The 11,883-nt window shown below is 40.7% G+C and overlaps 1 long non-coding RNA gene across 1 annotated transcript; it reads right to left on the bottom strand.

Moving 5' to 3' along the window:
• Nucleotides 1–452: 452 nt before the first annotated feature.
• On the bottom strand, nt 453–4,424 carry LOC117062710. The gene is made up of 3 exons (XR_004428503.1): nt 4,236–4,424; nt 1,331–1,360; nt 453–595 (listed from the first exon to the last, which is right to left on the bottom strand). It is a non-coding gene; the product is annotated as an uncharacterized LOC117062710 (long non-coding RNA).
• Between the last annotated feature and the right edge of the window lie 7,459 nt (nt 4,425–11,883).

Raw genomic sequence — 11,883 nt, 5'->3', positions numbered from 1 at the left:
CAGAATAAGTAGCTTTCCCTTTTCAACTTCTGACTCCTGTCTATATAGATCTTTAACCAAAATAGACAGCAGGATGTTTGGTGCTGAGCCGTTAAATGGACAAATGTCAATACTATTCATTCTTTTAGTGAACAGTATTTAAACACACACTTCTCACTTACAATTTTTAAGACTGCTTAACCTATCAAAAAATATTCACTAAGGAGATATATTTTTTAAAAATCATCAGTAATTCCACCTGGCTACAAGTTCAACATACCTGGTGACATCTGTTTCTCCTATCAGTATTTCTATGTGATTTTGCCATAATATTCTGAACTAACACCCTCTATCCCTTGTCAAATAGTTTAGGGGAATTTGAGGGCAAAAAAGATACTAATTAACTTACATACTTATTTAATTAACCCATAAAGAAAGAAAACATATGTAGATTCAACAGTACTTAGCTGTGCAACTGATGACGTTACTGTAGTTGACATTTATGATTTTTCTTCGCATATATGTACTTGTTATATTTTTCAAGTTCAGCAAGTACTTTTAAGTTCATCAAAGGCAACCTGCAGCTAAGTGACTCACACTTTTATTCCTGATAGACCTGAGAATGGAAGGTTCTGATTACATTGGACTGAAGTGGTTTACCATTAACTTTTAACAGCAGTAGTACAAGGAGATGTTCCATGTTTCAGGGGAATTCTCTATATGTCGTTCACAATCTTTATTACTCCCATTAGGTGGCAACGACTGTGTTTTCCCTGGAGAGGTAGACTCAATCACACTAGCCAACACTATAATCCCTGTTTTAGCTTGTTTTCTTAGTGATAAGAGGAGCCTAACTTGATCAAGTGAAAATCAGGAGTCCAGTTCAATGGAACTGTTATTGTGTCCCCTGATAAATGCATTCTTCCTTTGGCATCAAAATCTGTAAACCAGTAGAGCCAAGAGTAACAAGGACAGAAAGCAAAAAGTATGCAAGTGATTAATTCGATGGAATTATGACAGGTACCATTTTCAATTCCATCTCTTATTTACCTATCCTATAATTTATAGCTATGGGAGAATTAGCACCACATATTGATTAGTGGTTTAGAACATATACTGTATCCAGAAGGACAGAAGTTGTTTTTCTAGCTAGCACAGTAATTGATCTTTGATGGCTCATTCCACTGTACGATAGATATGCTAGCTTCTTCAAGATGAAGGGTTATGTGGACCCAGTCATATCACAACATTCTGCCCTGGCCCCAAAAATTTATGTTCTTCTCACATGCAAAATATGTTGTCCAGAGTCTCATCTAAATCAGATACACATGAGACTCAAGGTACAACTCACCTTGGTGAAAACTGTTCTCTAGCTGTGAACCTGTAAAATCAAACAAAGTATGTACTTTCAAAATGCAATCATGAGATAGGCATAGGATAGACACTGCCATTCTGAAAGAGAGAAATAGAAAATAAAAAAGGGTAATATGTCCCAAGTAATTCCACAACTCAACAAGGCAAAAAATATAATAATAATAAAACAAACAAACAAACAAACAAATAAATAAATAAATAAATATTGAGGCTTGAGAATAATCTTTGACTCCATGCCCTGCCTTTTGGACACACTGGGACAAGTGTTGGCTTTGCTGGGCACAGCCTATGTAGCAGCTCTTGGGTTGGAGTTAGGTGCCTGTGGCTTTCCAAGTATGGCATTGTATGCTGGTGGCTCTACAGGTCTGGGACCTTGGGGATGGTCCTGCCCCCATGGCTCCACTAAATATTGCCCTAGTGAGGGTTTGTGGAGGCGGCCCTTCCCATAGCGCTGCTGAGCATTGCCCTAGTGAAGACTTCACAGTGTCCCTGCTACCTTGGATTTACCCTAATACAGGCTTTCTGTAGTGGCTCCATCCCATGGCCCTGCTGGGCATTGCCCTAGTGGGGGTTTTCTGCAGAAGCCCTACTCCTGTGGCAGGTCTTCCCTGAGACCCAAAGCTCTCTGAGGTAGCCTTTAAAATCTAGGTGGAAGTAGCCATTCCTCTACAGTTTTTGTACTTCGTATATTTGCAGAGGTGGCATCATGCAGATGCCACCATGGTTTACCGCTTGTGACTTCTGCAGAGACAGCCTGAGCTACATCTGGGCCTTCTGTAGCCACAGCTGGAGAAGCCAAGGATCACATGCACTGGAATGCAAAAAGACAAGACTTGAGGTGGTTCTGGGCAGCAAGCTTCAAATTCCGGTGGACCCCCTGAACCCCTTCTTTAAAATATTTCTGCCTTCAAGGACCTGGAACTCTGAATCTGTGATTAGAGTGACAGCCTCAAAGATTTCTGAAACACTTTGGGAGTCTTCTTCCATTGTCATGATGAATGTCATCTGGCCTCTTTATGTTCATAGTAATCTTCTTATCCAACTTTCACTTTGCCACATCCTTGGTATTGTCTCCCAAGCATGCTTTTTTTTTTTTTTGAGACGGAGTTTTGCTCTGTCACCCAGGCTGGAGTGCAGTGGCCGGATCTCAGCTCACTGCAAGCTCCGCCTCCCAGGTTCACGCCATTCTCCTGCCTCAGCCTCCAGAGTAGCTGGGACTATAGGCGCCCGCCACCTCGCCTGGCTAGTTTTTTTTGTATTTTTTTACTAGAGACGGGGTTTCACCGTGTTAGCCAGGATGGTCTCAATCTCCTGACCTGGTGATCCGCCCGTCTTGGCCTCCCAAAGTGCTGGGATTACAGGCTTGAGCCATCGCACCCGGCCGCTTTTTAAATTTTCTTACATGGTTAAACTTACATTTTGACTATGAATTTTATTTATTTATTCATTTATTTATTTGTTTTTTTTTTTTTTTTTTTTTTTTTTTTTTTTTTTTTTTTTTTTTGAGACGGAGTCTCACTGTGTCGCAGTGGCGCGATCTTGGCTCACTGCAAGCTCCGCCTCCCGGGTTCCTGCCATTCTCCCGCCTCAGCCTCCGAGTAGCTGGGACTACAGGCGCCCGCCACTGCGCCCGGCTAGTTTTTTGTATTTTTTAGTAGAGACGGGGTTTCAACGTGTTAGCCAGGAGGGTCTCGATCTCCTGACCTCGTGATCTGCCCGCCTCGGCCTCCTGAAGTGCTGGGATTACAGGCTTGAGCCACCGCGCCCGGCCTTATTTATTTGTTTGTTTATTTTTGAGACAGAGTCTCACCCTGTTGCCCAGGCTGGAGTGCAATGGCTTGATCTGGCCTCACTGCAACTTCCACTTCCCAGGTTCAAACAATTCCCCCCTCTCAGTCTCCTGAGTAGCTGGGATTACAGGCGCACACCACCACACCCAGCTAATTTTTTGTGTCTTTAGTAGAGACAGAATTTCACTATGTTGAGCAGGCTGGTCTCGAACTCCTGACCTCATGATCTACCTGCCTCAGCCTCCGAAAGTGCAGGGATTACAGGCATGAGCCAACGTGCCCGGCCTGAATTTTATCCATAATTCATTTCTGTCTTCCTATATTTTACTCTAAGCTGCCAAGAGAAGCCGTACAGCTCCCTCAACTCCTTGCTTAGAGATTTCTTCCACTAAATATCCTAGTTTATCACTTGCAAGTTCTGCTTTCTACAAAGCACTGGGAAATTGGCACAATTTAACCAAGTTCTTAGGTAATCTTTAAGAAGACTAGGGCTTTCCCTATGGCCCTCTTCTTCTTCGGAACCCTCAGTGGAATCTCTTTTAACTCTCTGTTCATGGAAATGTAGGCTTTTTCTATCTTTCACTTCTAAATTCTTTCTGATTTTACCCATTACCCAATTCCAAAGCTGCTCCCACAATTTTATGTATTTGTTATAGCAGAATGCTGCTCCTGGTATCAATTTCTGTCTTAGTTTTATTTCAGGTTACTATGACAAATACCACCACCTTGGTGACTTATAAACAATCAAAAATTATTTCTCATAGTTCTGGAGGCTGAGGAGTCCAAGATAAAGACATAGGCAGATCCGATGTCTGACGAGGACTACTGTCTGCTTTCAAGACGGCACCTTCACCCTGTGTCCTAAAATGACAGAAGGACAGAAGAGATAAACTGTGTCCTTACATTGCAGAAGAAATGGAACAGCCAAGCAGCCCTCTGAAACATCTTTTATAAGGTCACTAATCCTATTCATGAGAGTTCCACCCTTATGACTTAATCACCCCCTAAAGGCTTAACCTCTTAATACTATCTTATCAGTGATGAGGTTTCAACATATGAATTTTGGGAGACACATTTAGAACATAGCATTACCACATATGAGAGATGTTGTAAAAAACATACAGTAAGCCCTTGAAGTATTGATGAAACTGAGCTAAGAGACAAGCAGAACTTACTTTCTGGTCCTGCCAGGATGAAGTAAAGAAATGCAGAAGCCAGCAGGGGTTGCTGAAAACACCTCTAGTTGTCCTCACTGCCCATTAGCATAAGACTCTTCCACCAGTTCCATGATAGTTTACAAATGCCATGACAATGGCCTGCAAGTACCTCCCCTTTCCATGGCAACAATCGGGAAGTGGCCATTCTTTTCTAAAGAGTTCTGAATAACCCACCCCTAATTTGCATGTAGTTAAAAATGGGTCTACATACAGCTGCCAACAGCCTAGATCCTGCTGACCCTGGGCACATTGCCTAGGAGTTAGCACTGCTCCACAAGGAACAGCTCTGGTTCAATAAAGGATTGTTATCTAATACCACTGGCTCGCCCTTGAATTCTCTCCTGGGTTAAGCCAAGAACTCTCCCAGGCTAAGCACCAATTTCAGGACTCACCTACCTGCTTGCATCATCTGGTGACCACAGATAATGAAGACATCAATATGGCAAAGACGTCAATATGGCGCTCAGCCATCAGTGAGATGGCAAGACAGCAGTTGGCTAGACAGTGAGAAATGGTGAGAGGGCACTCAGCTAGATAGCCAGAGATGGTGAGATAACAATTGGCTAGATGGTGAGAGATGGCAGCAGTAACAATAAAGAGCTGCTAATACTGCAGAGCTGTAACACTAACCAAAGGCTCTTTGAAGAGCCATTATCTTTCCTGACAGGCAGTGGAGCCAATTGGATGGGTGAGCAGCCACAGTGCTGCCTCCGGTGAGACCCACCAATCCAGCAGGCCATTCACAGGACCACATGCTGGTGCCCTCACAGCAGCCAAAACTACCCAAGCTGGGGGAACTTCCACCTTAACCTGGAAGACTTCCACCTTAACCCGAAGTTGAAGACTGATCAGTGTGCCATTTTGGCTCCTGTGGACTGGTGAGTGTCCCCTCTACCCCCACCAATATCAGGTGAGCCAAGAAATAAGGGCTTTGGCTAGGTAGTCAATTCAAAGTCTCCTGTAGCATGCTTGACCAACTATATCCTTTGTCGTCCCTTTGCTTGGTCCTTTCTTCTCCAAAGTCATCACATTTTTTTCTGTCAGCCATTTTATTTCATTTTCTTTTCTACTCTGATATTTATGTTTTGGTTACAGGAATTTTCTTTCCGGCTTTAGCTCCCTGCTAGTTATATTTGGGTAATTATTTAAACAAGGCACTAGGTTGTAAGAGATCCCCAATTGTGTTGATTCTGGAATGCCAGAGTCATATTGCTCTGCAGCCCCAATCAAGTGTTTGGGCTTCACTCCTGGCTGTCCCCTGGATGTTTCAGGGTTTTCAGCATGGTCAGCCCCTAAATATTACAGGATATTTGTCATTTGGTGTGAGGACACTCATTGACTGATATTCAGGTGTTCCATGTTTCTTGGCACTGAGTATCATTGGCTGCCCCCAGATGCTCCAGAGTTTCAGCATTTGCATTCCTTCTAGGATTGTAGGTTAGAGGCCAATGTGAGAGGAATCCCAGGCTTGTCTTTTTCTGATTTTTGCCCTATAGTTTCACCACTCTGTTTTCACTTTTCCTTTCATACTTTGCCTAGTAAAAATACCTCTTTTGTCATATTTCATTTGCTGGCAAGCACAGTACTCTACTGCCTGCCTGTATCTCACAATCCAGTTTTGTAACACTTTGCTACCTATACTTACACCTTCTCTGCAGGAGGTTAAAATCTAAAAGAGAAAAATAATGAGAGCCCAGTTGCTTTTCCTCTTGCTAGACTTAGAAAAACTTCTGTGTCTGGTAAAGATCCTTGTTACACACAAGGAGAATGGCAGACATCCCAGAGGATTCACCACTAGGGTTTCTTCTGGGCAACTGGAGCAAATTCAAACTCAGCTTAAAGAAAACAAACTCCTTAAGTTTTGTTTTCTTAAAAAAAAACTTAAGAAAAAACCCTGATTTTGTAGTGCAACATCATTAGGGTACAATACACATTGGGAGACCAAAAACTTCATTCTAAAAATGGTTCTTCATATCAAAATACTATTTTACAGTTGGACTTATTTTATTTAAAAAAAGAAAACTGAGGAAGGTACCTTCTGTACAGACTTTTATGGCCGTTTACTGGCTTATGTTACTGCCAGGCACCCAGAAGCAACACCTATGGGATCTCCTAGCTGCTCCCTATAAAGGCCTACACCCTCCTCAGAGTCTCCTCAGTCCTCTCATCCTGAAGGGGGGTCCCATTAGTTCTATAATGCAGGATTCCACTCCTAGATCATCAGGCATCTCTCCCTCTTATCCAACTAGCCCCAGCCTATGCCCCTTATTTCTCAAAGAAGTAGCCCAATCAGTACCACCAGGAGTGGAGCCCCATATCAGCCCCTAAAACTAAATCTGTCTCCACTGCAGGAGGTAGCTAATGGAGATACAGGAACACTTTGAGTATATATGCCATTTTCTATATCTGATTTGGCTTTATGTGAGGAGAAATTTGGCCAGTTTTCAGAGAATCCAGAAAGTTTATAGAAGAGTTTGTTAAGTTGACCGTGTTCTTTGATTTAACTCGGCATGAATTGACAGTATTGTCATCTACTTTCTGTGCTGTGGAGGAAAAGTGGAAGACTCTGAGTGCCAACTGTGAATGTGCAGATAGAGTGGCCACATGTAACCAAGTCCATTCCAATTATCACATGAGAAGAGATGCATTTCCAGATCTAGACCCTATTTGAAATAACAAAGGAGGTTCCCAAGATCTTGAACACAAAAATTACATGGTTACTTGTTTAATAGAAGATATAGAGAAGTGTGTGATTAAGCCAGTTAATCACAACAAGGTTAGAGAAGTAACTTAGAGAAAGGATAAAAATCTCACTCCGTTTCAAGGCCATTTGGTTGAGGTACTCAGAAAATATACTAATGCAGACGCAGATTCCCTGGAAAGGCGAGCTCTCCTGGGTATGCATTTTATTACTCAATCTGCCCCTGACATTAGGAGAAAGCTATGAAAACCAGTAGTGGACCACAAACTCCTATAAGCCAATCACTAAACTTGGCCTTTTGGGTTTATAGCAATAGAGATAGCAAAAAACTAGAGTAAAAAAACATTAAAAAATAGTCAGAAAGTGTAATAGTTAGTGGCTGCTTTAAGCTTCCTGCCACCTAGGGTTACCCATCCTGAAGAGGTATCACAAGTTCCATGTCTGAGATGCCCAGATGAGAGCCCCCGACTTGACAGCCCCTGGGCCAGAATCAGTGTGCCTACTATAAGAAAGAGGGCCATTGGCAATGAGAATGTCCTAACTATTCTTGATGAGAAATGGAGAAAGCTCCCCATCAATAATAGAGCTAAACTTCTTCCATTTGCCCCCAACGAACTGCCTTGCTCAAGTAAAAATACTTGGGCATCCTGGAACCTTGACCCAACAGATAGTTCCCTATACTGGTAGACAATCAGCCACTCAAACATTTTTGTTCAGTGTCTCCACTACTGGGTGAGCTCTCTGGCAGCTCAGGGACTCTGAGGTCTCCCCTTAAGCCAAATAGTTTGCCCCGTCCTTCCTTATTTAATACTACAGGATCCACTTCTCTGCCTCTGATTGTCTTCCATAGCTATCATGGCAAACAAAATTTGGCCAGGTAGACAGGTCCCAATTGTGTAAATGATTTGTATGCAGCTGTCTTGTATAGGTAGCTTTATGTGTTTCTGTTTATGTATACATACGGGTATCATGATATGTGTTGTGTCTAGAATGCCGTCAAATGACTTATACATAAAAGCGTGCACATAAACAAAACAAATAATATTAAATGCTTTTCAGGTTCATGTGACTTGGTTATCTTTGGGTAAATGAGACTAGTATAAGATTATTAGTTTGATGGGAATGTTGTGTCTTTTACATTTTAACTTTAAGGCTCTTACCTAGGTGAACCACTAATGTTCACAGGCTTTATTATGGCTAACAGAAAACTGGCTTTACATAGTCATTGGTTTTATATGGCATTTTAATTATAAAATAAAAAGCAACCAGTTCATTGAAAGACAGATGTGAAGAAAGCTAAAGAATACAAAGATGTATTCTTAATAAGAGAGTATTTAAAAAGTAATGTTATATGAGGAAAAATCTGGTATGGTAAATTCTTGTCCTAGAATAAAATGACTGGCTATTTAAGGGAGAGGTAGTATAAGACAAGTCAGAAAGTCCAAGCATGTCATAGATAGTCCATATGAATTACAATAATGTTTCCTAAGATGAATTCATGAAAAAAAAATGTGTGTAATTAAACTAGCTATAATTAACAAGGAATTATTTATAATAGTCTTTCTAAAAATGGTCTTCATATTACAAAAAGATTTTAAGGTATTGATTTCCTTTACAATTCTGTAATCTGTTTCTTTCAAAAAGTTCTCCAATTTGTATCTCAGAGGTTCAATGGTTGCTTTGTCTCACTGCTATCAGTTTTTTTTCCTTTTGATAAAGCCTGAGCGATAACTCTCTCTTGAGCTTTTGTCAACACTTGCAACTTTTTCTCCTCTGGTTCTAACTGTTCTTATGGCATGATGATAAAATATTTTACCTTAGAATTCTATAAAAGCAATGTTTTCTCCCAATATAACTTGATATTTTTCACATGTCACCTTATTTTTGGTTTTTGGTTTCAATCTTTTATTTCTTTAAACAGGTTATAAGGAGTAATGAGTGCCTTCCCACCTCCATTTCAATCTGGCCTAAAATGCTTAATTGGCTATAAGAAACCCAAAATATTGGCCAGCTGGGGCAACATGCCAAAGCCCTGTTTCCACTAAAAATACAAAAATTAGCCAGGTGCAGTAGTGCAAACCTGTGGTCCCAGCTACTCAGCAGGCTGACGGGGAAGGATTGCTTGAGTCCAGGAGGTGAAGGTTGCAGTGAGACAAGATTGCACCACTGCACTCCAGCCCAGACAACAGAGCCAAACCCTGTCTTAAAAGCAGTACAAAAACAAAACAAAAAAAATACTAAAAACCTAATTTGGGTCACGATGAGAAACAGGGTGATGGACATACTTCACTTGTGTCCCTCTTAGAATTTAGGCCAGGTTCAAAAGATCTTTCAAAAATACAAAAATATTGCCATTTACCCCAAAGAAAAACAATGTCTCTCCTGTTGAACCAGGATACTTAGTTCTATTAAAAACTTGGAAAGAAGGATCCCCTGATGATTAATTTCACCTGGTTAGATATATATAACCAGGGAACTGACCCCAACTATGTCTAGTCCACTATCAAAAGTATCCTCCCAAGTCTCACCTGTTTTTTACCCTTCCTGGGACCTTTGATACCTATCTTTTTACTATTATTTTTTGCCCCTTGATTGTTTAACCTCCTTGTGAAGTTTGTGTTTTCTAGAGTACAGCAATTCCATGTAAAGACAATTCTAGCACACTACTTCCAACTCATCATGTCTTTTGACTTAGAGAATGAAAACATCCTGCCTTTGGGGCCCTTATATCAGGTATCTAGAGATTTTTACTCATCCAATCAGGCAGGGCCTATGTCCATAAAGTCAGCAGGAAGCAGTTACAGAAGATGGGCTCCTACTCTTTGGTAGCTTTCTTAAGATTAAAGAAGAGTATCTAATCTCTGAGGGGGTAATGAGATAGGAGACTGACTGGACTTATTTCCTAGTCCCAATAGGATAGATTCACTCTAATAAATTGGCAGGATTCAGCCGATGGTGCTGAAGGCAGCCTCTAGTTGTCCTTGCTGCTCATTGGCATAAGACAGTCCCACCAGTGCCATGACAGTTTACAAATGCTATGGCAACAGCCTGCAAGTTACTTCCTCTTTCCATGGCAATGACCTAGAAGCTACCATCCCTTTTTCTAGATATTTCTGAATAACTCACCCTCTAATTTGCATGTAATTAAAAGTGTCTATAAATAAGTATACACATAGCTGCCAACTGCCCATACCTTGCTGACTCTGAGCACACCGTGTATGAATTATTCCTTCTCTGCGAAGAGCAGCTCTGGTTCAATAAAGTTTACTATATACAACCGCTCACCCTTGAATTCTTCCTGAGCAAAGTCAAGAACCCTCCAGGCTAAGCCCCAATTCCCAATTTTGGGGCTCACTTGCCCTGTATCATAACCATAAGATACAGGGAATGCAAATAAAGAGAGAGTTAAAAGTTTATTCTTGTGAGAACTGCCTCTTTCATGATTGGGGTCAAATATAAACACAAAATCTACTACCAGGTATCTGCTCCTGCAAGAAGAGGGTAAACTTCATGGGGCTCAGAATTGATTGCTGCTAATGAAAAATTTGACACTCGGTGGTAGAAGAAGACAGATAATCTGTCTGACCTCCTTGAAGTGCAGTTGTGAACACATAAACAGACTCCATCCTTGCCTTTATAACCACTTAGTTGAACCTATTGGGAAGCTGCTTGGAGGGCTAAAGAATGGGGCTGGACCTACATCTATTCCATTTATATAGTAAATTTCTCTTCTGGAGTGGTTTCCTTTTTGTTGGTTGATTTATTTATTTTGTTTTTGATCAGTATTCATTGGGCCATAGACAGTCTTACATTTTAAGCCTAGTTTGGAAGATTTCTCCATGTATCTTCTGGCTAGATAATTAGCCACTGCTAATAAATTGATGTAGCTTATTACTTCAAGTTGTCTCTTCTCCAAGGAAATGAATATTGAGATATATTACCAATTTTCTACTCAGTGGGAAGAATATCTCCCCACTCTTCTGCAATGCCCTTCCTGAGTGAGGCTAGAACACTCCTTAGACCACTTCTGGTTACACCAGTCTTTTGTACAGAGCCATGGATAAACCAGGCTTCATTTATTTTCCTCCTGAATTAGATATTTACAGTTAATTTTCCAGGTGACCATATATGTAAGCTGAAGGGCAACATACTGCCTACGTGTAGGACAATGGAAATATGAAAGAACTTATGCAATTTACTTGCAAAATCAGAATATGCATGAGCACAATTATATAAACACATTTCCAATTGGTAATGGACAGCTGCTAGGAACTCTTAATTGTATATCAAAGAGAACCAGAAAATAGTCAAGACATAATAGGAAACCTACTTAGTAGAATTACCTGATGACTCATAACCAGGCGTCTAGTCAAGAGGCTGGTAAACTTCTGAAAGGGGCCATATAGTAAACATTTGAGGTTTTGTGGACTATACAGTCTAATAGCCTCAACTCATTTCTGCTTTGGTAGTGTGAAAGCAACTATAGACAATAGGTAATTGAATGAGTATCATCGTGTTGTAATAAAACTTTATAGACACCACAATTTTAGTTTTACGTAATTTTAAGATAAAAAATATTGTTCTGCTTTTTATTTAATCCTTTACAAATATGAAAAACATTCTTAGCTCACAGGCTACATAAAAATAGGCCAGATTGTCTTGGGGACTGTAGTTTACCCAAACCTACTTTAGGCTCTGTAACAAGGCCTTAATAAGAAGCCATGAGTTGCTTTGAAAACCAGAACAGTTGCTTGCCAAAGGGGTTATAAATATGCCTCAAAACCCTAGGAGACTTTACAGTGATTCAACCTTCAGAGGTTTG

The sequence above is a fragment of the Trachypithecus francoisi genome, unplaced genomic scaffold (genome assembly GCF_009764315.1).
Source record: "Trachypithecus francoisi isolate TF-2019V2 unplaced genomic scaffold, Tfra_2.0 Lachesis_group17, whole genome shotgun sequence".
In the NCBI taxonomy this organism is placed as follows: domain Eukaryota; kingdom Metazoa; phylum Chordata; class Mammalia; order Primates; family Cercopithecidae; genus Trachypithecus; species Trachypithecus francoisi.
This window is presented reverse-complemented; position numbering and strand designations above follow the sequence as displayed.